We start from the raw sequence: 25,914 nt of genomic DNA on the forward strand, positions 1-25,914 counted from the left end.
TCCATACACATATGTATACGAGCATAAACTTATGTTATTGGAACACTACTGATATTTAGAGTTGAAGCCCAAAGATAAAATAGGGTATTTGGACTATGTTTAAAACATCTCTCTTCTATTTTGATGATTAGAGAAATGCAGTCATAAAGTATAATCTTGTTTTGTTTTTAAAAGCACATAAAGGAAGAAAATACTGCTAATACTGTCACCCGAATAAGTTCAGTTTTGTGAAACGACATTGATGTTTTCTAGTAAAGAAATTGCCACCCATTGTGTTCTCAGAAGCAGAAACAATATTTATTTGGCTTTAACTTTTCTTATATAAACTTGCCACATGTGAACATATTCTAACTTTATATCCCAGTAGTGGAACCTGCATGACAGAGTATTGCAAAGAGAAATGTGCAATATTAAGTGAATAAGAGCAAAATGAAAATCTCCTTCTGTGCTTTCCTTGATCCTTTGCTAAAAGAGAGTCTAGCATCTATCTCAACTATCAGTAGACTTCTGTCACTTCTGTTTTGGGATGGAGCCAATTCATAGTGTTTACCTTGACAAGATAGAGTGATGGGTCTAAAGTGTAGTAGAAGACCCAAATCATGATCTAAAAGAGTCTATAAAATATAACTAGGAAGAAAGAGAGCATTCACTTAAAACTGGAACACCCAAATATCAAGTAAGAAGTGTACCCTAAGCGCACTTGGGCCAAGAGAGAACAGGAAGCTGAGTAGAGGTCTTCACAGAAGAGCTTCTAGATATGGCTAGATTTTAGCTGCCTTTTAAAACAGGAAGCCACCTGAGTTCACATGGGATTAAGGTTCCCTAGAATCCAGGCCAAGGAAAAATTGTATTCAAACATATGGATATAGAAGTGAGGCAAGCAGTTTGCATAAAGGATAGCAAGCTAATTAGAGTTGCTGCTAAGGGGCATTGTAGAGAAGAGAAATATGAATCCAGAAACGAGAAATGTAAAGCAATTTGAAGAACTCTGAGAATATAAATAATAGTAACAATAGCAAGGGTTTAGCTCTTTGACATGTGGGAACATGTTCACATGCATTGTCTGATTTCATACACATACAAACTTCTGAGACAGAAACGTGACTACCATTTCACTTTTCAAAGAGCTCTAATGCTCCTTCCTCTTCCATGAAATGGAAATAACATGGTACCTGTCTCTCTGGACTGCTGTAAAAATTAAATGAGATTATTCATGTAAACAGCATATCAGGGTGCTTGGTATATTTCAGTTGTTCAATAAATAATTCTGATATTAAAAGGAATAAAGTAGAAGGAGTTTAAAGGTATTTTCCCAGTGGTGCATAGCTAAAAAGTAATAAGACTAAGACTGTATTAAAGCCTTTGACTCCACATTGATTTTTTTTCTTATATACTGCACTTCTATTTTTATATGAAAGATCCCAGGCTTACAAAATGAGGTTTAGTTTAGATAATATGAATTTCTCAATTTGTAAATTTTATTAAAAGAAAAGAGAACCTTCTTGCTCTTGTTTTCAAAAAAACATCTCAAGTTAATCTCTATTATAAGCAAGATGCAAATCAACCCAAAGGAAAATAGCATCATCTTTGTGAATTTTGGATTATCCAGTCAATTAAGAGTCTTCTCAACCATGATGGGACCCCTCCCTCTCCATTTCTACCTGGTTGAGTCTCAGGTCTACGAGGCATATCTATTGCCATGGCAACATTGGAAAGAGGTATGAGGTACTTGGTGGTCATTGTTCAGCTGTTTCCTCTGAACTCCTTGTACCCCTATCTGATGAGCAGTCCACAGTGGTGACTGTAATCTCCAGTTAGTGATCCTGGGGATTGTGCTGGACTACAGGTTTTTTTCTCAGCTGCTGCCAAGCACCTCCTAGAGAAGCATGGGAACATCTTAATGCTCTGTTGGAGGCACAGAAAGTCTTTAAAGTATCTTCGCATAGGCGTGCTTCTACACCATCCATCACACCACTAAGTCACACCACTGTCTCTGTTCACCACTGTAAATCTTTATGCTAATTTTTTAACTGCTGAGTGAAACACGATTTCTCTCTGCGGTTATGTTCCTGAAACTGCCTGTGGTTTCTGTTTTTGCCCCATCTCACTGGCTAAGTAAGACGAGGAGTAGGTAAAGGCACACAGGGCCCCTTCTAGAGAAGCACAATGGGGTGTCTCATGCTTCTGAAATGAAGCAGAATACAGAGTCCAGAAACAAACCTATAATAAAATGCTCAATTGCTTTTTGAGAAAGATGCCAAAACAATTTAATGGTGGAAAATGCAGCCTTTTCAATAAATCATGCTAAAACTAGGTATATGTATAAAACATAAATAACTTCAACCCCTATTTTACTCCATAAACAAAAATTAATTTGAGATGTATTATAGACCCAAACATAAAAGAAAATATCTTTTCTTTTGAAAACTATTTTTGAGACTGGAAAAAATTTCTTAGATGAACACAAAAAGTACTAACCATTAAAAGATGCCTAAAAATGAATTTTTTTACCAAAATTTAAAGAATTTGCTTATAAAAACAATAAGACAATGAAAAGGCAATTTATATACTGATAAAAAAGCATTGGCAATGAATGTATCTGACAAAAAAGGTATTTAGAATATACAGTGAAGTTCATAACTGAATAATAAAAGGCAACAACCCAATTAAACTGAACAAAAGATTTGAAGAGACAATTAGTACAAAAAAAATGCACAAGACAAGATTCTTAACAGCCTTACTCATTGGTGAAATGCAAATTAAAATTACAGTGAGACACTGCTACATATACAACAGAATGGATAAAACTGAGGAGACTAATGCCAAATGTATCTGTGGATGTGGAGCAACTGGAATTCTCATACAGTATTGGTGTATGTGTAACAGAGAAAAAAACACTTTGGAAAACAGTTTAGAGTCAGTCCTTGGGATACTTCTGGCCTGCTGGAAACACTAACAATGAAGACTCCCACCAGGATACTGAAGTTTACTGGGAAGCATACCTCTGGGCTGCCATTGAAACGTATTGGGAGACTTCCCAACAGTATGCTGGAGAAACTCACTGGAGACTGCACACCACTGGATGTCCTGCTCAACTCCATTTGTTGGAAAGAAAGCAGCACATTAGGTGCAAGAAAGGAAGAGAAGCCCCTTCATTTTGCAGTGCCTCTTCAGTATTATCTATTAGTCTAACATTGTGCCAGATACTAAAGGAGAGATGTTTACAGGATCCAACTTCAGTTGCACAGAGTTGTGCAAAGAAGAGTAGATGTGGAGCTAAGCTAAGCAGCAATAAGTTAACTGATACATGTCGTTTTTGCCTTACCAATCTCTTCCCCTCCTGTGGTCAAACAGCATGGAAAGTTGAATCATACCTTAAAAACAATTTACTAAAAAAAAAAAAAAAAATTTACTGATTTGATTTAAGACCTCACTGTCATAGGCCAAAAAATACTCAAATCCCATGAAATACCAGCACCATTACTACTTCTAGTAATAGTAACAACAGCTACTATTTTTAATATATGCCGATCTTTGGACTAAATGCTTTATTTAATATTTAAAACAACTTTATGACCAGCTAAATTTATTAACCCCATATTAATGATTAGTAAACTTAGATGTAAAGGGCTTGAGGTCAGGGAATAAAAGAGCTGAGATTCAAATCTAGGGCTGTCCATGTACTGCGCATACACGCCCTGTAGACAACTCTCCATGAGAATCCCTCGATTGCTTTGTGAGCTTGGAGTCAAAAACATGGAACATGATGAACTAAATGTTAAATAGCATTTAATGCAGAAAGCCTAGACAGTTATTTCATCCCATGTGTAATGAATGGTCTTGTAGGAAGAGTATGGAACACAACACATCATGTGTTACAAAGCTAAATGCCTACAGGAGCCAGGAAGTGATACTATCATAAATTGTTAGCCGTTCCTGGAGATTGGAGAGTGCATGTCCATATCTGAAAGATCAGTGGCTCCTTAGTCTTATTGAATGACCACACCAGAAAATAAAACCAAGTCATCCTGATTTTTCAGGAGAGGTGTTTTTAAAAAAGTATGTTTATATGGAATAATCTATTTTTTAAATGTTGGTGACTAACTAAAACATTTTTTTTTAAAAGACCCTATCAGATCAAATAAGTAATGGCCTGTGGTCAACCTGTTTGATGCCTCAGTCCTTTAGGCATCTCAGCATAGAAACCATCTTGTCACTGGGGCAAGAAATATTCAGAGTTCAATGTTGAAGACTTCCTGCCATCTTAATAATGCTTGGATGGTCATGACCAGTGTTTGCCTCTGTGAATCCTTTTAACTCTCTGACCTTACATAAGAGTGCCATGTTCTTTATATCTGATAATCCAACCCATCAGCATATAGAGAACTCTGGCTGGCCTGGAAACTATTCAGCCTTCTTCTAGTGAATTTGTAAAACTTCACACTGATTCATTGTATATTGCTCTTTCAGCTTAGCTAGCACCTTTTCTTATTAAAGTGTTAAAAGAAAAAAAAAAAAAAAAAACTAGATCAACTTCTCTATACTCATTACCTAGACTCAGAATTATCAAGAGTTTATCACATTAGCTTCATGTATTATCTTTCACTTTTACTGAAACATTTTAAAATAAATTCCAAATATCATGATATTTAAACCTTATATATTTTAATATACATTTCTAAAAAGGAGTATATTTTTATAAAATTCATTGTCCCAGTGCCATTAGCCCATCTATCAAAGTTAACAATATTTCATTCATCCCATGTTCTCCTTTTTTCTCTTTGCTTCCTTGTGGTGTTATTTACTGTGTTCTCTTTCCCTTGTATTTCTTGTTAATGGATGTTAGCTCTAGAAACATGGTTGGGTTCAGTGTTTAGTAAGAATACTTCAAGGAGGTTCTGTGTGCAGTTTCGCTTTCTGACAGCAATCTTGTTGCTCTCATCTTTGTGGCACAGCAGTTCAGGGTATCCCCCAATTACCAACAACCATTTTATATTCTTACAACCCTGAGAGTGTCTTATTTGAAACTACAAGCAAACAAAGCAAATTCACAGTGGGCAGTTTGCGTTTGATGTATCCTTCCTCCTTCACTGTGCCCTTTTTTCAGTTTTCTTCTAGGACTTATTCTCATCCTCCCTTCTAAAGGTTTTTGAAAATTTTCTTTCTCCTTTCCCACATAACAGGTGCCTTAGAAGTAGATGTAACACAGAAATGCATCTAGAAAGGAATATAATTCTAAAAGACTAAGCTCCTCAAAGTAAATCAGTACCTGTCCATCTGCTTTATCTATAATTACTTATACTTTTTAAATTGCTAGTATCCAGGACAGAAATGTTGTAGAGTCCTTCCTTTTACTTTCGTCTAAATGTCGTCTATTGGAGAGAAAATTACAGGAGAAGGATCTGAGTGTTTTAACAGCTGGGTTAATATTCATATGTAGATACTAGCTGATTCTCAGTAGTCTATAGTGAGATTGAATATTGGTACCCATCAATTACTATGGAGGAGTGTTATCCTAGCTATATTAGGTTCAAGCTAAGAATTATAGTACAACTGCTTTGGAGAATTATTTTAGGCCATTATCTCAAATAGATAATTATTATAATTTTTCCTAATTGTTCTCCATTCTCCATTTTTTGATTCCTAAATTACTAATTTGAACACTATTATAAACTGTGTTTAATAAAAGACTTCCTCTCTCTCTCTGTCATGCCCCTGAGGATATCTGTTCTTTCTGCTAATCTATGTGTAAAGTCTGAGAAAGGTAAAGAAGGTGCCCAAGGGATATGAGAAAAGAGATGACACCCTGTATTAGTTTTCTAGGTCTGCCATAACAAAATACTACAGACTAGGTGGCTTAAGCAACGTAAATTTATTTTCACATTGTTCTGGATGCTGGAAGTCCAAGATCAAGGTGTTAGCATGTCAGGTTTTCCCTGAGGCCCCTCTCCTTGGTTTACAGATGGCCACCTTTCTCACTGTGCCCTCACGTGGTCATTTCACTGAGGTTTCTTTCTCTTCTTTTAAGGACACCAGTCATATTGGATTAGGACCCTATGCTTGCAACCTCATTTCATAAGTACCTTTTGTAGGCCCTATCTCCAAAATACAGTCACATTAGGGGTTAAGGCTTCAACGTATGAGTTTGGAAGAACCCAGTTCAGTTCATAGCATGCCCTGAGAGGACTTATTCTGTTCTATAACTGTTTATATAAAATAAACCATCTAAACTACGTTGGCTCTACATTTCAAGTATGCATGCCAAAGTCTGAATGTATATTTATTAGCAGACTTGGCTCTCTGCCTAATAGTTTGCAACTGAATCATATTTACATTTGATCATAGTTGACTAGGGAAATAATTCAGGTGTTTGTTCTGTTTTTTGTGTGTGTATGTGTGTGTGTGTGTGTAGTCATTTAATTATTTCTGTTTTTGATAATTCAATAAAGTGATGCTCTCTACGCTGTTACAGTCACCCTTCACAAAGAATGAGCACAACAGATATATGGATCTGTCTTTATGTCTGAAAATCCACTCTTTTATTTTTTTTAAATGACACTACTCCTGTGAAGGATAGCACTTTTTTAGCTACTTGTCTCCATGTATAAATTGTAAATCCTTTTCTTAGTGCATGTATGATGAGTTAGAAAAAGTTTTTAGTAGTTTTAGTAGTTCCTTGAGATTCAATCCAAGGGGAGTCTCAAATATAAGCAAGGTATTAAATTGGAGAAAGAAAGAAAGATTGGCAATAACAAATAAAATAGGACTGTGACTTGCATATAAAAGTCTGAATGAAAAATGAGTGAATTGGTGATTGAGTTTTACCAAAGTTAAGTCCATTCAATATGGAAGTAATATTCTTAATTGAAAAAGTGGGCTAGAAGACTCTTTTAAAATAATAGTTCTGGAGAATTTTTTTTTTAATATTGTAATACAGGCTATGTATAACAAAATTTTCAGTACTGGCTGTGTAAAAATCGCTATGTTTAGGGTCAAAACTGTGTTTTTGAAAAAGTTTTTATTCTTAAAAAAAAAAACAACTCTTGCTAAAGAAAGCTCATATTCATAAGTTCTGGTGATTTGTTCCTAGTCTTGCAACTTAAGACAAACTAAATCCTAAACTGTCTCCTGTCTACCACAGGCTAAGACAATTAACAATTTAGAGTAATGAAATTAGACACTACTCAGGATAAATGCATGTCTTTGGTTTGCATGATAAACTGTGGCTCTGTGATGAGTGTGAAAGTTTATGTGCCAGACAGAAGGAATTGTCACCTTGATTTTTTTCTTTTCTTTTTTGAAGTCTGTCCCAGACCAGTTCAACTGTTAAATTTCAATTAAACTAAATGTGGCCAGAAAAACAACACACAAAAAAGGTTGGAAATGTAAGTATATTTCTTTTATCTAGCCTGAGCTGTTGGCAAATAAACTGGCTTTTCCATACTTGGCATTTATTAATAATATTTTGAATACCATTGTGCTTTTTAAGCTGAGTGTGGTGGAATTCTCTTGTGGGATTATTAAATGAGTCGATTTGCATTCTAATGAGAACAAATGTTTGGGATTGCATTGTTAAAATGCTAAAACGGTGTGTGTATAATTATTTTGCAGCTTAGATTCGCAGAACTCATTTCCCCAAACTCCTCTTTTTAAATAACTAAAGAGTCAGAGCCTACTGACGGCTGGAGGGGAGGTGATTAGGGTAATTTAAACTGTTCACAAATGACTTTGCCACGGAATGAAAGCATTTCTTTGGCTTTGGCTGGCTCCTTTCATTATCTTTAAGCGGCCGCAGTGTTGAGTCCCATAAGAAGTCTCACCAAGCTCTCTTTCCTTGTACAGTTTCTCATTTGTATTGATTAATCATTTTGTAATTCCATTCTAGGTTGACTTGCTCATCTTTAAGGCATTTGCTGGTTTTTCTTTGCTTGTCTATCCTGTAACGGTTATGTTGTCTGTTCTAATACCTTAGCTTTATCACTGCAAGTCAAGCTTTAAAACATTAATCCCTTCACGCTTTAATTTCATATTCTATTACCAGAATGAATGCAAATACTGTTTCCTTTTTCTCCTTTTTAATCATCTTTACTACAGCTTTTGCCTATGGGCCAATAGTAAAGTAAGCTTTTATTATTTAGAGTATAACTCTTTTTAAAATAGTTTTTCAACTCTCTTTCATTAGTTTTAAATTCTGTTGACAAAATACACTTACCGAAAATATCTTTACCCTTAAAACTTAATTTGTTGTTGCCAATTTTTAATAAACTATACATATTGCAAATTAGCAGTCTTAAGGTTCTAATGGTAACAGTAGAAATGTTTTATTATCACATTTTTAAGTATTTTGATTATTAACCTTGACCTGAGGAGTTCATTCCGGTGACAAAATTTTTGGAACGACAATGATTTCCAAAATTTTGGAACAACACCTTACATCATGCAGTTTGAAGTTGGGAGATAAACTAAAGAGAATATAGTCTACCCTACTCTTTTTGTAGATAATGATTGAGAATCCAGAAAAGTTAAGTGATTTTCTTACAAACAAGAAATATTTTCATGCATATTTATTTTTTACAAGTAATAAAACTAAGTCCTGTTTGTAACTTTATATTGTGATGACCAATGCTTTATTAACTAAATGATACTTTATTGCATAAAGTACTTGTTTACATATATATACATATATATACACACAAGTACATTATACACACAAATGGTACATTATATACAAATATAGCTGTGTTGAAAATATTGACAGGGATAATACTTTGAAAAACACAAAAGTGTGAAAATCATTCAGTAAAACATTTTTTTATGACAGATGCTAATTAATACAATGGAAGTCGGTGGCTTCAATTAAAACAAATGTTAAAAATTGATACCATACTAATATTTTTTAAATGTCAGTTAATTAATATGCTGATGGTTATTCTTTGAGACATTAATTAAAAGCTTATGATAATTGATGTCAAGACGTTTTGTAATCTAAAAATTGGTACTTTAGTTCAAAGTCAATTTTTGATTATTTCAAGAACTTAAAAATTTTTAGAATGTGGCATGTTTTAACATAGTATAGTTACAAAGATGGGAAGGTCTACAGTCATCGATGACCCTAATTTAGCTATTGTTGGAGGCTTCCACTGAGAGTTTATTTAAGATTCATTTGTTTGCAGCATGTAACCAGAAACACAACCAGACTAATTTATACAGAACAGTGAAATATTTTTAGAGCAAATAGATGAAAAGAATAGATGTGGAACTGGCCTCAGCTATGCTAGTAGTCTATGGTCTATGTTAGTGGTCTCATTCCAAGACAACTTCTTTGGATCATATTGTTTTCTAAAGATAATCAGTAGCTTCTGGGAGGGACAGGGAATGGATGCTAGCAAGGAAGCCCCCAAATATCCACTATATGGAATTATCAGTAAATGTTTCTAGATTATAGTATACTATCCAAATTACCAGACTCTGCAGCCTCCACTTTCTCATTTTCTCTGTCTTTGTCTCTGTCTCACTATTTTTTCCACATGTGCTTTCATCATGTGATTCATAGGATGCGTGAAGGAAATGGTACCTGATAGAATGAATTTAAGTGAATGCAAATTATTCCATATTCGCTTCATCTTATTTTCATACTTAAGATACATTACAGATATATGCATCACAACAACACCTTCTCTTGTATACAGAAAAATTACAAACTTTGTTCTCTAAAACTTTGAATCCTTTAATCTTCTTGTGGATGAATTGCTCCCTCCTCCTGCCCTCCAAAGCATTAGTCTGTCATGACCTTTCATACCTGTTTTGTCTTTAGAAACAGCTTTGTAAATGTCACAAGCTTAGGATTCTTTTTAGAGGCTTTCGGTTTCAGCTCTATAACCACTGAGTAATCAAATTCAGGTTGGTTGTGGTTCATGATATTTATTGACTGCTAGTTTGGCTTTAGGACCCTAATGCCATAGGTTGAAGTGCCATATTGTCCTGTTATCAAGGAAAAGTCTATGGGTCTTGTTAGTTCTCTTTTTATCTATATATTTTAAACATTTCTACAACCTTAATAATTTTAACTTGATAATTTTTCTTCTGTTGATATGCAAGAAAACCAAAAGAAACACAAGCTATGACCAAGTTGCTCCTAGATAATATCATCCAAAGATCGGACTAAGGAATGATGAACAAAACTAGGTCTTCAGATGAAATTGGCAGGAGGAAAATATAACTAGACATTTATGAAGGCATATGAAAAACTCTTAAATTACAGAGTTCATGAGCAAAGACAAAACTGGAAATTGAAGGACTATTGATTGCAAAAATGCAGTATTATGGATGATGTTGATATTTCAGAATGGCTTAGAAAAATTATCATTCTCAAGAGCGTTAACCTAATTTTTGAAATACAATAAATTAAGATCAAACCTTTAATAGTACTGATAATCCAGGTAATTGCATAAAGTTTACAAAAAGCCTCATGGTGAGAAATTTTACTCAAGAGACAGAGCCTGTTCATACCTGGTACAAACCACAATTAGACTGGAGCAAACACTATTGGAGTTGATTAAGCAGCTCACCCATTGTATGAATGCAGTGAAATGTGTTACCCCCTCCTGTTTTGCTGGTGCTTTCTAATTGAGCAGGTGTGCTGTTTAAAGGGTGTTCATAAGTGGATTTTAGTGTGTATGTGTGTGTGTGTGTGTCTGTCTGTATGAATCCTATTTCAGATTTACCAAATGGCTCTCAATATTTTTGTTTAAAAATAAGCATAAAACAGATAAACCTTGTAGTATTTAGATGAAAATCTGTTTTTGTTACTTATACACCTGAAAAAATAGAGAAGCTTCTTTGTCTTAAAAAAAAAAAAATTGTACCCTTATTTTTCCTTTGCTTTGGCACTTTAAAAAAAAATTGTAATTTTTCCAATGCAGTGCTAATCAATTTACCAAAATATTAAAATGAATTTAGAACTCTGACAATATTGATTTGCAATGAGTGTTAATCTTGGCAAAGCTTACTCCTTTAGGTGTAATAAGTCCAATTACTCAAAAGTATTTTATTGTGCTTTTCTCTTTTTTAAAAAAAATATCTTTGCTTCTTTCTACCCAGCATTAAAATGCTTAGGAAAACTATAAAGGTATTTAGCTAGCTTTAGGAATCTCCTACTAGTCTGTAAGACATGGAAAAATAAAGCTTCAGTGTAGACAATTAAATTAGTATACTTAAGAAAAATTAATTCCAAGTGGTTTTATAAGTTACTGGACTCAAAACTATAAATTATGAGCTGTGAGGGGATTTTAAAAGCCATTGTGAACCACTGGCATGATGTTCTACTTTAGTCAAAGGCCAAAAAAAAATTAGCTTATTGAAAGCAAAACAAAAATAGCATAACCACATATTCGTTGCATTATTTTTGTGCTTTACAACTTAGAAAATGCTTTGACATACATTTTTAAACTGTGCTCACAAAATCCTAATCTGGCAGAAAATTTATGAATAGTTATCTTCATTTTACAGATTAAGAAATGCAGGTATAATGAGATTAAGTTACTACCTGAAATCAGATTATCATCAGTGGATCTAAGACTTGGATATATGTATATTTGTGTTACTTCTGTTATGCTGAGCTGTTTCCCAGGTCATAATGATCATGAGAGACCAGGTAATATGCATAGTAGATCTACAGAAAGTTTAGACAATACAATGAAAAGATCGGGAATTAACAAGGGATATAGTAAAAGTCTAGCATCAGATACTAGGCAAGTGATAAATGTGTATTACACACTGAATTATGCATGGTATAGGGAAATAAACAAATAAGTAAATAAGGACATAGGCTTGCCTTAAGATAATACATATATAATCGGAAAAAAATATGCATGCACAAGAGAAAAATCATTCAAGACGATTGGGTATAACATTTTAGAGGTAGGACCTTGAAGAAGAGAAACTGATTTGTATAACATCGAGTCAGGGTATCCAACACAGTAGTCGCTAGTCACACATGGTCACTGAACACTTGAAATGTGGCTAATGCAAATTGAGATGTACTGTTAAGTGTTAAATGTAGAGAGGATTTTGAAGATTTAGTATGAAAAATTGTAAAATATTTTATTAAATCTTTATATTGATTAAAGAATAATATTTTGATGCATTGGGTTAAATATAATATATTATTAGGGCTTCCCTGGTGGCGCAGTGGTTGAGAGTCTGCCTGCCGATGCAGGGGACACGGATTCGTGCCCCGGTCTGGGAGGATCCCACATGCCGCGGAACGGCTGGGTCCGTGAGCCATGGCCGCTGAGCCTGCGCGTCCAGAGCCTGTGCTCCGCAACGGGAGAGGCCACAACAGTGAGAGGCCCGCGTACCGCAAAAAAAAAAGAAAAAAAAAAAAGTATGTATGTATATATATATATATATATATATATATATATATATATATATAATTAAAATCATTTTCACCCCCTTTTCAGAGTTTTTTAACAGAGCTACTAGAAAATTTTAAATTGCATATATGGCTCATGTTTTAATATTATTGGAGTGGGACTGATATAGAGAGAAGATGAGATGAGGAGCAGATATGCAAAGAGGAGAAAGACAGTAAGAGACTTTTGGTGACACCTTCCATTGCTCTAAATCTTCAATCCAGACTACAAATTCTAAACCTTTCTTGTAAACTTTTCTTATGAAGAGGCCCAGTTTTGCATGCAAGAGAAAGGAAGGTAACTTTTCACTGTTACCTAAAGACATAGGGACGTATGATTGAGGGGTATAGGAGAGTGTAACTTTATCCCTACTCACATCTTGAATTAATTGAACTAGTAGAAAAGCTGTGGACTTCATCAGACTGTAAAATCAAAGTTTACTTAGCTTTCCCAAAGATGAGAGAACCATTCTGCAGCGTCTGGGTTAAAAATACATTCTTAAGAAATATAAAAAACATTCTAAATACTAGATTAATCAATCCATTCAATAATATTTAGTGTATTCTTACCAATTATTTTGTGCAATGGTGAAAACAGAAATGAACCTTACATCAGTGTCATGGCAGCTGAATGAATATCTACACTAAGTAAATGAGCAGAAATTGATAATGAAATAGAGAAAGTCAGACTCACATCTATTACTGTAACATAAGGAGAAAGTAGTCAGTGTTATGAGGGCTTAATGGAGAAAGAAAGAATTTCCATCTGGGGATATGATACAACTTCATAGAGAAGATGGCATTAAAACTGATTCTTAAGGAAGGATTTAGACATAGGTATGTATAAATTTTTGAAGAGTGCATTCTGTCTATAATTAACAAAGTTAATGTTGAAGAGAAAGCTTAATAGGAATGGATAGTTGAAGTTGATTAGAGTGAAGAGATTTTACGTTAGTGTACAACATGCAAAAATAAATTGGGACATACCTTGAAAAGCCTACAATAGTGAGGCCATGAGTTTCAATGAGGAGATAATATCATATAGCAGCAAAGTTAAAATAATAATAATAGTAATATAATAATATTAGTAACAGTAATGATAATAATGGTTTATTACATGTAAAAATGAGTCAACAATGTGAACTTGTTCTGTGATTGCTAGACTAACTTAATAAAAGTGACAATAATAGCAAAATAACAACAACAAATATAAGTTAACCTGCTAATGCTTCATCTAGTTTTAGGTAATTCCAAAAGAATTACATTTATGAATGTGGCCTTTGCCAGTGGTTTCTCAGATTTCCTTCTCCATATTAATTGGTCTAATCCATGCAGAATCATTCCTACACTTTTGTACTCAGTTGAAATATTATATAACAAGTCCTGAGATCTGACTTCTTATGCAGCCACTGGGGAGCTAGATGAAACAACCTGGAAATGGAAAGGCCAGTGAGAGACAGGAGACTGAAGGAATCCAAACAGGTACATTTTCCTTTTCTTCCCTCTGTCTGCAATTTCTAGGTTCTCCCTGCAGTGAACCTTCCACTGAATTCCCACATGACAAGCAAACTCATTTGCTCTGTGACTTTTGGTTTCTCTTTGCAGGTCATGGGGAAGCAGTAGACATAACAGTAACACAATTCATGCTTCTTGCCTCACTCACCTCACTTGAGGCTTATATCTTTCAAATAAATTATCACATTTTAATTTTTGCCTGTCAGTTTTTGTTTTTGTTTTTTTAAGAAGACTGGGGCTAAGAAAGGGATATTGACAAATGTAATTAAGTCAAAAGGAGGGCAGAAACACTAACATTTTTAAAGTGTTTTTATGTTTCAGAAATTCTTTTTTGGTACTTTCACAAATTATCTCTGATAGTACTTCACGGCAACTCCATTATTTCCATGTACAGATGAGGAAATAGGGGTTCAGAAATGGAAAATGTATTACTCAAGGTTAAACAGATCGTAAGGGATACAACAAAGGCTCAGAGAGTTTGGATAAATTGCTTGCGGTCTTAAATGTGGCAGAAGAAATAAAAGCTCAGAGAGGTGAAATAACCAGTTTGATCCACACATAAGTCAATGGGGGTAGAGAAGAATTTCACAGTCTGACATGACTAACTCTATGAATTGAGATACCAACTTCTTTGTCTCACTCGTTCTCCCAGAGCAAAGAAGGAAGATGAGGAAATCTTACAAAAGATTAAAATGATTAAGATGCCTACGCAGAAGGAAAGATAACTTCAAGGGACAAAGGAATTTTAGAATATGTGAAGTGTTTTCTTCTGAAAAAGACATTTTAGACTTTGTCTATATAACTCCAATAGCAAAAGAGAGAAATAGCAGAAGAGCCCATTTTGACTCATAACAGGGACAAAACTTTCTGCAAATTGAAACTACTTAAAAATGCCAAAGGCTTGTGATTTTTCCCATCATTGATAGGGAGTGGGAGGGGTCAAACTGGGTCTGAAAAATTTTAGAAAGACCATGCTGTGGAGAAAGTGTTAGACTAAATTATCTTTATAGTAATTCTTTCTAATGCAGAGATTACATGATTTTGGAATCTTTTAGTTTGACTGATGTTTGAATGCACTGAAATTTTAAAAGCAAGACATTATAAATAGTTACTATGAATAGATACTACGACCATTTGACCCCAAATTTCAGCTAGGCAAAGATTTCCTTTTAATCATGCAAATGAATACTGGAAAATAGGCATCTCATTCACAGTGTCATGAGTTTTTAACCTTAAACTAATACAGTGCCCATATCATTGTATGACTATTTTGGAAAGCATTAATTCTTCATTTCATAAGAATAATTGTATAAAGGTCAAGGTAAGGTTTTCATGCTTGATAAAGAATGTGTTGGTGTCAACTTTAACCCAATAATTGCCCTCTGTTATCAAGAGTTATTATACATAAAACTTCAGTGACAAGTGGAACATATATCAACTTTGAGTAAGTGTTAAACATACCCAGAGAGCAAAAGTAGCTTTTGAGATATAGGTTGTACGAAAATATCTAATTATTTCAAACATGATCTTTAAAACTAGATTTTCAATCTGTTTTATTATGAAACTTAATTTATAATAATAAAGAATTCATGATTATCATTAATATCAACAAATCTTTTATATACCCCCCTGAATAAATTAAAGTCTGTTCAATGATAATTATTTCACATGTCATGTAAAAACATGAAATTTTGTAAAGTTAGCTATTCTTAGAGAAGCAGAATTCTTACAAAGAGATGTCCCAAGAAGTTTACCCACTAGGAGAAAAGGAGTCTGAATTGGAAATAGCTTCTCACTACAAATAAAGAAACTGATTTGGTTGAACATTTATCATAAGCTTTGAGCAAAGAACAAATGCATTTATTTAAGTTGTGGATTTTCCTTAGCATATCTTAGGAAGCATGGCCTTCCATACTCAGAAAGAAGAATGTCTTACAGACTGCGTGATGCATATAATTTAAACTTTCAATGTAACCATCTTTCTTTGATAACTCTGGAGAAGCAATAAAGACAAGTGTAGCCTCACCTAAAGTTTGCACAGGTCTCCCCTGCTTTTTAAACCGAGTCTCATGTATATAATGAAAGGGTCAGAGTTTTTATTTTTCTCCCTCCAAAGGGGTTACACTAAATGAATTTTTTAGTGTTTCTTTTCAACCTCTCCCCTCCAAACATCTATTATTGATTAATACTTGCTCAAGCTGGAATGCTTTTCCTCAAACCTTCACTTTCAGTTAACAGTGCATCATATTCTACAACCTTCTCTCCCTTTCCCATGGATGTGATTCCCAGAATGATATCCTGGTCTTAAGGTTTCCTCCTTGAGTTTCTCAAAGTATATTGTTGCAGTAGCTGCTTTACTATCTATCTATCTATCTATCTATTATTTTGTCATAGAAAAATAATTTCAGTGGGTGGATCTTATTTTGGAATGTGTCAGACTTGCTGTGTAAGCCAGGTTATGATTGTGAGTTACTGAAGGAAGTTTCTGAGTAGTTTTTGCTCTCTCTTGGAGATTTCTCTATTTAGAGATGGTATCCCCATGAAATGTAATAGAGAAAGCTATAGGCTGATGAACTCGATTCTACAGTGAGTTATCTTGTTGTACAGTCAAATTTTATAAAATGTATATAGGCCTTCAGGTAATAAATGTTTCTATAGTGCAAGGCTTTGAATTCAGTAGGATACAGATCACAGAGAAATTCTTTCATCCTGATTTTGTCCCTAGAAATCAGTAAGTAAGACATGACCCTTCTCACGGTGACATCACAGTCTATTTGAAATAGATTTAAGATTTTATTATTCAAAGATTGTAAGAATGGATATTCTTATGTGGTTCCAGAGCACATGTTTAATATTGTAGGGGAGAATAGAAGTGAACAGAAATGGGTTTGTTGGACTAGGTGAGCTGAGCGTAATATAATACTGATAAAACTAAAATTTTGGAAACTCAGAAAATAAAATTTATTCTACTTAACTTAGGAAAGTTAGAACTTTTCCTTTTGAGTAATTGACAATATTATGAAAAAAAAAGATGATAACTTAAAGATAAGAGTATAATACTCCCTATGGTAGATAGGATTGTGGTTTCTATGGTCTTCTCCCTTGCCCCCATCCCTACCCCTCACATTACTTCTGTGTTACCCTCTATGGCAAAAGGACTTTGCAGACCATATAAATGTTATGCATCTTAATATAGGGAGGCTGTCTTAGATTATCCAGGACAAGTCATTGTTAGCGCAAGTTCGTGTTCCCAACACACAGTGAGGCCAAACAAACCGAAACGTTGGAGTTTGGAGCAGAGAAAGGTTTACTGCAGGGCCATGCAAGGAGATGGGTGGCTCCTGCTCTAAAAAATCCTCGAGCTCCCCAAACGGTTTCTTGAGGCAAAGCACTTTTAAAAGCCAGCTGGGGGTGGGGAGGTTGCAGGGTATGTGAACAGCTCCTGCACAATTCTTTGGCTGATGGTGAGGTAACAGGGCGGTGTCACAGGGTTCAACACTATCTCCTTAGGCTCCAGGAGGCCTGGGGTTATGTGCTCATGGTCATCAATAGTTAACATCTTCCATTTGATGGGGAGTTTTCACATCTGTAAAACAACTCAAGAAATGTGCATCAAATACTGTTATCTAGGTAGTTCAGAGAGGAGCTGAAGCAGAGAATGCAGGGGAAGGGCCTGTCCCTGGAAGGCCCCATAAGGGCCTGCTCGGTTACAGAATCACATGGACCTGTAAGAGAGTAAGAGGGAGGCAGAAGTGTCAGAATGAGAAATGAGTGTGTTGGAGAAATTTGCCATGAGGAAGAGTCAACCTGCTGTTACTGGCTTTGGAGATGGAGAAAGGAGGCCATGAGCCAGGGAATGTGGGAGGCCTCTAAAACTGGGAATGGCCCTTGGCTGACAGCCAGCAAGGAACTGGGACCTACAGCTGCATGAAACAGAATTCCACCAACAACCTAAATGAAGACGGACACGGATTCTCTCCTGGAGCCTCCAGAAAGGATCACAGCCCTGCAGACACCTTGATTTCTGCTTTTAGACTCTAAAGAGACACGCTGCTGAGCCAAACTCCTGACCTACAACAACTATGAGATAATAATGGGTGTTGTTTTAAGCTGCTAAATTTGTGATTATTTGTTAAGATAACAGTAAAAAACAAACACACTTCCCTACAGTTTTAGGCAGCCCCATCACTACTTCTATATTTAAACTCGTGTGTGTGTGTGTGTGTGTGTGTGTGTGTGTGTGTGTGTGTGTGTGTGTTAGAATTTCAGTGCACTCAGATGTTGTGGTCCCATTTCTTCAGTGTGCACCTGGGACTGGAGAAATAATTTCTCTGACTTCCTTTACAATTTATAAAACAACTGGCAACTTATTCTCCTACTTAAAATTTTTTGTGAGACTATTTTAGAGATGGAAAAGAACAATAATATTATCTACTTCATGGTGGCCTGATGTCACAGTTCATGATTTTTCAAAAATTAAGCAGATGCATCTAAATTGTCAGTATTTTATTTCATAGTAGCAGAACAATAGCAAGGCACGGGACAAAAAAATGTTCCTATTTCCTTTTATCCAGACTTGCTGCTCACACATTTACTCAGTCATTATTTTGGAGGTTTGGATGTAGTGTCATGAAATTATTAGCCATGCATAAAAAGTTATAGATCTTGTTAGAATTTGCTGAGATTTTCACTATTAGCCAACCACTGTGGAAGAAAATTGTCTTAAGAATATTAGTATTGGGCTTCCCTGGTGGTGCAGTGGTTGAGAATCCGCCTGCCGATGCAGAGGCATGGGTTTGTGCCCCGGTCCGGGAAGATCCCACATGCCTCGGAGTGGCTGGGCCCGTGAGCCATGGCCGCTGAGCCTGCACGTCCTGAGCCTGTGCTCCGCAACGGAAGAGGCCACAACAGTGAGAGGCCCGCATACCGCAAAAAAAAAAAAAAAAAAAAAAAGAATATTAGTATTGTTAATGCAAAGTGCTCTGTCTATCTTTGCCAAAAATTTGTGTGTGTCTTTTACATAAATTTCCCACTGGAGGTCTGTAAATTTAAAAACAGCAGGAAAATCATATATGTTATGAAGCTGCACTTTGTTTAGCTCTAGTACTATGAGCCAGGAATCTCGTGATATCTTTTTTACATATTCTCAGCCTGTTTCCTGAGAATTTCTTACTACCCTTAAGGAGAGAAAGGTATTTCTTTCTCATCTTTTGGGAGATTCTGGGAGTCTTTCTTAAGGTCTCGTTTTGCACGGCTTGATGCCCTTCCCACATTGATAACTCACCAAGGGCTCCAGATTTTATAATTCAGTCTGATTAGGCTGTAGTCTACCACATCATTACGTAAAATAGTGTTATAACAGTACACATTCAAGTAAAACACTAACACAATTAAGATTAAAGAACGGGTTAAGTAGAAATGGAGGAAAAACACATTTTTTCCCCCTGCTCTGTAAATAGCAGGTTGACTCAGACATCTTCCTCATTTAGTAAGCTACCTAAAAACAATAGGCTATAATGAGGTAAGTTGTCAGCTTCACATTACAGCATAGCTTGGGGGGGTGCGTTCTTTCGGTAAAGGAGTGTATTTTTGTAGAAAAAAAAAAGTAAGTGTATCAGTGTATCAAGTTAAAATCTCAGTGACAAACCAGTGCTAACTAGCACATGTCTGCATGTCACCAGAGGTGGCTGTGCGTTACATTTCCTGGAGGACAGCCTATAGTTAAGTGGTATTGAAAGGCACCACAGGCATTATAGCAAATGTATAGGGGACAATGAACAACAATGGGGTAAAATCAAGCTATTTGAGCTAATGGCTGAAGCTGTGTTCAGTGTATTATACTGGTGCCATTCACTGTGGCTAAGGTTATGTCAGGGTTTTCATAATAGAGCTACTATTTTAGAGTTTTATAACCTGGCAATAAAAATTGGCTTCTGGCAAAAACTTGACATACAAGACAAGACCTCAGCAAGAAAGTGATTTTTGAGAAATCATATTTTGTTGCGGGGAGAGGGTATGGAATATGTTTTGTTGTTTTAGATGTCCATTTGAGTTTCTGAAACTCAAAATAGAGGTCAGATTGGAAAATGGCATTTTGTAAGTTATTCAGCTACAAGGAGGAATCAAATTTGCGAAAGCCTGGTCAGACAATACTTATTGTTACAGGCTTGGCTGAAAACATTTTTATCTTTCAAAATGTTCTTTCCAGACTTTTCAAAGTGGGAGTATGTGTGATGACTCACAGTCTTTTATTTTGATATATAGAAAGGCATGGTTGTGTGAAGATCAAGCAGTTAAAAGGGGTTTTATTTTCAGAAGGTAATATATTATGATACGTTGCTTGCTTTTTGAAGTTAAACTCCTTAATAACACGTAATTCATTAATTCTATTATTAGGTGTCATAGATTCATTGCATCTAAATATTGGGGAAAAATCCAACTTCCAAAAGAGCTGGAAGATATATCTCTGTTATCATTACCATTATCATCCACTATTCATTGTATCTTGAGTCTGTGCCTAGTAGTGTACTGGTGTCTTGGGTACACTGATGTAACATGCAGTATTTGACCTCATGGATCTTTGATTCACATGTTGTCATAGAGAGAGATATACACAAAGAAGGAATAAGGTAAAAGGAAATAAAGTGTACACATATATATGCTGTTGTACACTAAAAATATTAATGATAGTTTTCAGAATAGAAATTTTAAAACCTTTATTTTAAACATTTGCAGTAGGCATGGGGCTTATCGGGTTATAGAACTGAGTTGCAGAGAAGGAGAGAAGAGAAAGTTGAGAGATTTGGAAAAGGAATGATGCCAAAAGGGTAGAGGGGAGGACATTAGCAGAGCAGTGATTCCTGACTACAGAAGATGTAAATGGTGATTTTGATATTATTAATAGCTATTAATATATTGTTAACAATAAATAGTATTAATATTATTAGTGGGCTTCCCTGGTGGTGCGCTGGTTGAGAGTCCACCTGCCGATGCAGGGGACACGGGTTCGTGCCCCAGTCCGGGAAGATCCCACATGCCGCGGAGCGGCTGGGCCCATGAGCCATGGCCGCTGAGCCTGCGCGTCTGGAGCCTGTGCTCCGCAACAGGGGGGGGCCACAACAGTGAGGGGCCCGCATACCGCAAAAAATATATATATATTATTAGTAACTATTTTTGCTGATGACCAATTTGTATTAGGCATTAAGCTGTTTCACAAGCATGACAGGACAGCAGTTTTCTTACAAACAATATTATTTATATTTCTCCTTAGACAATGTCTGTCATGCTTCAGAGTACAGAATAGCAATAAATCTATTAAAGGTGCATATCCATGCTTTTGAACTACCTATGAATTTTCCAAAGGAAATGAAGAAACTGGAGTGGCTTTCAGAAAGCCAGACCCCCTGACTTTTTAGTTGACTAATGGATGTTGTCATATAGTCCTCATAAAGCACATATTCTCTGTTGTATGGCAGGATGTCATTGTCGACACCTTGGCTCAATTGGTTTAAATAATGGACATTTATTATTCCAGCTTATGTTAACATAAAATGGAAAAAATAATAAAATCTTTCAAATGCAGGATTGAAGAATTGAGATAGAACTGAAAAAAAATTAATTTGACCCCCTTTCATATTTATCCTGAGTTGTAACAGACCTGACTAAATTAGAGAAAGCCCATTTGTAAATTATTTTCATGAAAGAGACAGAATCATATCTGAGGTTATAGAATTTTTTCTCTTAGTTAATGAGAGGCATGTCTTGCCTTACTTTAAACTTTTCTACTTGTGTAAGTCTTTCAATGTGACTCTTTGTTTAACGCTGAATCTCACATCAGAGACTTGACAAGTTGAGAGGTGAGTTATCTGGAGCAAAAATATTAAGCTTGTCAGAAGCAGTCCTCCCACACAGAATTAAGATAAGATCTCAAATTCTTAAGTTCTCAAGATAATAGTTCTAAGGAGATATTTTTATCCATACCACCAATACTAAGTAGATTGTAGGAAAAATAGTTTTTCTTTCCCATGTTTGAAAGTCACTGTTTCTACAGAGATTCTGTTTTTTTTGTTGTTGTTGTTGAATTTGTCCCAAATAGAGATATATACTGCTGAGATTCACAGTTACTGGAAAGTAGGAGGCTATGGAAAACACATATTTTTTAAATTTTTTTAACCATCACTTAGTAGTACCCAAGAAGTAAAATGATGTATATATTATAACAGGAATTGAGAGGAGCATAGGAGATTTATTTAAAATGTATTCAGTTGCACGTGGAAAGGTGCAATTCAAGAGGTAAGAAAAAACAGTGAAAGGTAATCTCCAAATGCCAGAAATGAGAAGGAAACACAAACCCATGGTAGTAAACTAGAATTAAAGCTGAAAGAGCAAGAATCAGTCACTGATTTAAAAACTGGGCTCTCAGTACCCACTTGGAAACCTGAGCAGAGAAAATAGTCAGTGTGCATAGCAAAAGCTGGAACGAGGCTTCCTGCATAAAGGCTGACGCCCTATAGGAGTTATCCTTTCTGTGAAACAAGAAGTAAAAAAATTCCAGCACTAGCAGTGGGACTGGCCACAAAAGCAAGTCACCCATCCTGGGTCTTTGGTAGTGCTGAAATGGCCTATGAGGTTTTAGTAAACCTCAAGCCTTCCAGTGTGAGCATTACAAATGAAAACTGACCATGTACTAGTAAAACCCTAGATAGCCCAACCATGGCAAAAATGAAACCACTCCAACAAAGAAGCCTCTACAATCCATGGCAAAGAAGGGAAAATGTTAGGGTGCATGGAAACCCAGTAACCATAGTGTATATTAAAAAGTATATAAAAGACTCTTAGGTGAGCAATTAATCTGTATCATAGATCCTTCTTTTCTATTCCCAGAATTCAATTTTAAAGACCAAGAGTATAAATAGGAATAATGCCAACATCAACTCTGGTTATGAGGAAAAGCTGTCATGTATGTGCTGGAGATTTTGATGAAGAACTGCCATATAAAGACAGTATAAGATTAAGTGAAATACTAACTTCTTTAAAAGTCATAAACTACCAAATATCACTAAACAAGAAATAGATAACCTGAGTAGTTCTACAACCATAAGTGTATTGAAGCTTTAGTTAAAAACATTAAGCCTGTATACGCACAAATAAACAAACAAATTAAAAATATATATATTACAGGCCCAGATGGATTCACTGGTGCTTTCTCCCAAACATTTAAAGGAGAAATAAACACACTCTAGCAAAACTCTTCCAAAAAAATTAAAGAATAGGGTATCTTCCCTAAATCATTCTGTAAGGCCTAAATTACACTGACACCAAACACAAACAAGAATATCACAGGAAAACTACAGAGAATTTATCTGTACAAGCATAGATGCAAAAATCTAAACAAAAATTTACAAAATAAATTCTAACAAAAAATGCAAAGGGTAATACATCATGACTAAATCAAATATAGCAAATGAATGCAAAGCTGGTTTAACACTGGAAAAACAATCAATGTAATTCTGAATAAAAATTTAAAAAAAAATCTATGTGATCTCTATGTGATCTTCTGAGTATATGCAGAGAAAGCATTTGAAAAAAATCAAATATTCTTAATTAAGAAAAAACTAATAAAAATTCTCAGCATATGAGAAAGAAAAGGGAAATTATTCAACCTGAAAAAAAGATCATCTAAGAAAAACCTACAGCTAAAATCATAATAATTGAAAAACAGTTTCCCTCTAAAATCAGTAGCAAGGGAAAGATGTCTGTTCTCATCACTTCTATTCAACTTTACACATTCTATCCAGTGAAATAAAGCAACAAAGATCATTAAAGGTAATAAGGCAATAGAGATCTACAAAAAATACCCATATTAGAAAAGAAGAATAAACTTTTATTGAAGATGACTTGATCATCTATGCCAGTAGATCCTACAGAATGTAGCAAAAAACTATTATCACTATTAAGTGAGTTTAATAAAGTTGTAGGATACAAGATCATTATTAAAAAAAATTAGTTGAATTTCTGTATACTAGACAAAAACAATTGGAAATTAAAATTTTAAGTAGAATTAAATATATGAAATACAGAGAGTAATAAAAATGAACTGTAAAATCTGTACTCTTAAAACTATAAAACTGATGAAGAAATTAAAGAAAAAACTAAATAAAAAGAAAGATGCATTATAATTATGGATCAGAAGACTCACTATTATTGAGATGTCAACTCTTTCTAAATACATCTGTAGATTTACTCCAGGTCAAAATTTCCAAAGTTTTCTTTTTATGGCAGAAATTGACAAACTGATTCTGAAATGTTTATGGAAACACAAAAGACTTTCCCAGAACATTGAAAAAGAAAAATAGTGGAGAATTTAACCTCATTTTAAGTCTTATTATAGACCTACAGTAATCAAGATGGTGTACTATTGATATAAAGGTGGACAAATAGATGTTGAGAACAGAATAGATCCACACATATATGGTTAATGAATTTCAGCAGAAATACAAAGTAATTCAAGGGGAAAGAATAAGCTTTGTAATAAATGATGCTGAAAATTTAATATCCATATATAAAAATAAAAAGAACAAAGAGAAACAAAAAAACTCAACTCATGCATATGCAGACTTAACTCCCAGGGGATCATATACCTGTGCATTAAACCAAACCTGATATACACCTAAATGTAGTATACACACACAAAATATACATACATATGTAACTCCTATCTAATAAGAAATAGTGGAAATAATTGGAAAAATTATAAACTGAAATATAAATTTTACATATATTTCAAACAAATGTTTGATAATATAAAGTTTCTATTTTTTACTTTAAGATAAAACACAATACTACCAGTAGACTAATGGACAAAGTAAATTATAAATGGCTAAGAAGTCAGTGAAAACAAGTTCAGTCTCTTTTCAGCAATAGTTCACTCCTAGATATTTTTAAAAAATAGGCATGTGCATAAAGATTCGTGAGAATGGAAGTAATCATAACGTAATGGTGGAAAGTTAGATACAAATTAAACATCTAATCTTACAAGATTGGTTAAACAAATTATAGAGCTTCTATTCTCCAATGGTCTTGGGTTACTTTTTTAATAAAAAGTAAAAGAAAAGTAAATATGGGGAAAAGAAACAAAAGACTTTAGAAGTTAACAAGTGCCAGCTTATGATATTTCTTTGATTCTGTAAGCAACGGAGAATAATAGAAAGGAACAAAGAAGAAAATTGTTTTTTCATAACTCATTGTCTAATTCTATATGTGACCTTATATGCTGCATATATGTGACTCTTTTCAGGACAATAATGAGGTCTTTAAGCATTGAGGATTTCTCATATACCCACAGAAAGTTATATAGAGTCAATGGCCAGTATATACAACAATTTCCATATTAAAAAATCAAGAATTTTGAGGAAAATGACCATATATCTGCATTTTTCAGGTATTGTCCAGTCTAATACTTGAAACAATTTAAAATTGACTTACCAGAAGGGTAACTTTGAAAGAATATTATGAAACTAATGAGGTTATAATTTTTGGTTATATTACAATGCGATGATTATAATATTTTTCTAATTAGTAAGGATTTTTTATCTATATTGGCAATTCAAAATGGATATATGATCATGCAGCATGTGGCAAGAGATGTGTAATACTGGGGTTAATTGGGTGGAAAGTTCAATGACAAAACAAAATGAAATAAAACCTGAAAGGGCATGAGACCAAACTAAAAAAGGTACAGTAGATGACATCTAGGAAAACTGAAATTTTTCACAACAGTAAGTTAAAAGCATTTGGATGAATGCAGAGGGTAGGAGGAGAAGGAGAGGGATATACAATATACCAGAAAAGAATCCATCTCTCTGAGTAGAATATTCTGAGAACTTTCTAGAGAGTAATTTTCCCAAGGAAGTCAAATATTATAATCATGGACTTCCAACCAAGCATAGAATATTCTTGTGGTTTATCTCACCACATCATACGCA

General features: G+C 34.7%; 1 protein-coding gene across 49 annotated transcripts in view; it reads left to right on the plus strand.

Annotated features, from left to right (window-relative positions):
- Positions 1-25,914, plus strand: part of LOC307184329 (teneurin-2-like) — a 2,867,364-nt gene that overhangs the window by 765,110 nt on the left and 2,076,340 nt on the right. For 40 of the 49 annotated variants that reach the window (XM_079917763.1, XM_079917746.1, XM_079917748.1 and 37 more), the window contains one exon: positions 7,304-7,385. The exons of 7 other annotated variants lie outside the window; for them this stretch is intronic. The gene's annotated coding sequence lies outside the window, so the exon portion shown is untranslated. Of the gene's footprint in view, positions 1-7,303; positions 7,386-13,821; positions 13,898-25,914 lie in introns of all 49 variants that reach the window. 2 more of the 49 variants (XM_079917760.1, XM_079917758.1) reach the window with 1 other exon arrangement.

This window comes from Stenella coeruleoalba (genome assembly GCF_951394435.1).
Source record: "Stenella coeruleoalba genome assembly, chromosome: 3".
Taxonomy (NCBI): domain Eukaryota; kingdom Metazoa; phylum Chordata; class Mammalia; order Artiodactyla; family Delphinidae; genus Stenella; species Stenella coeruleoalba.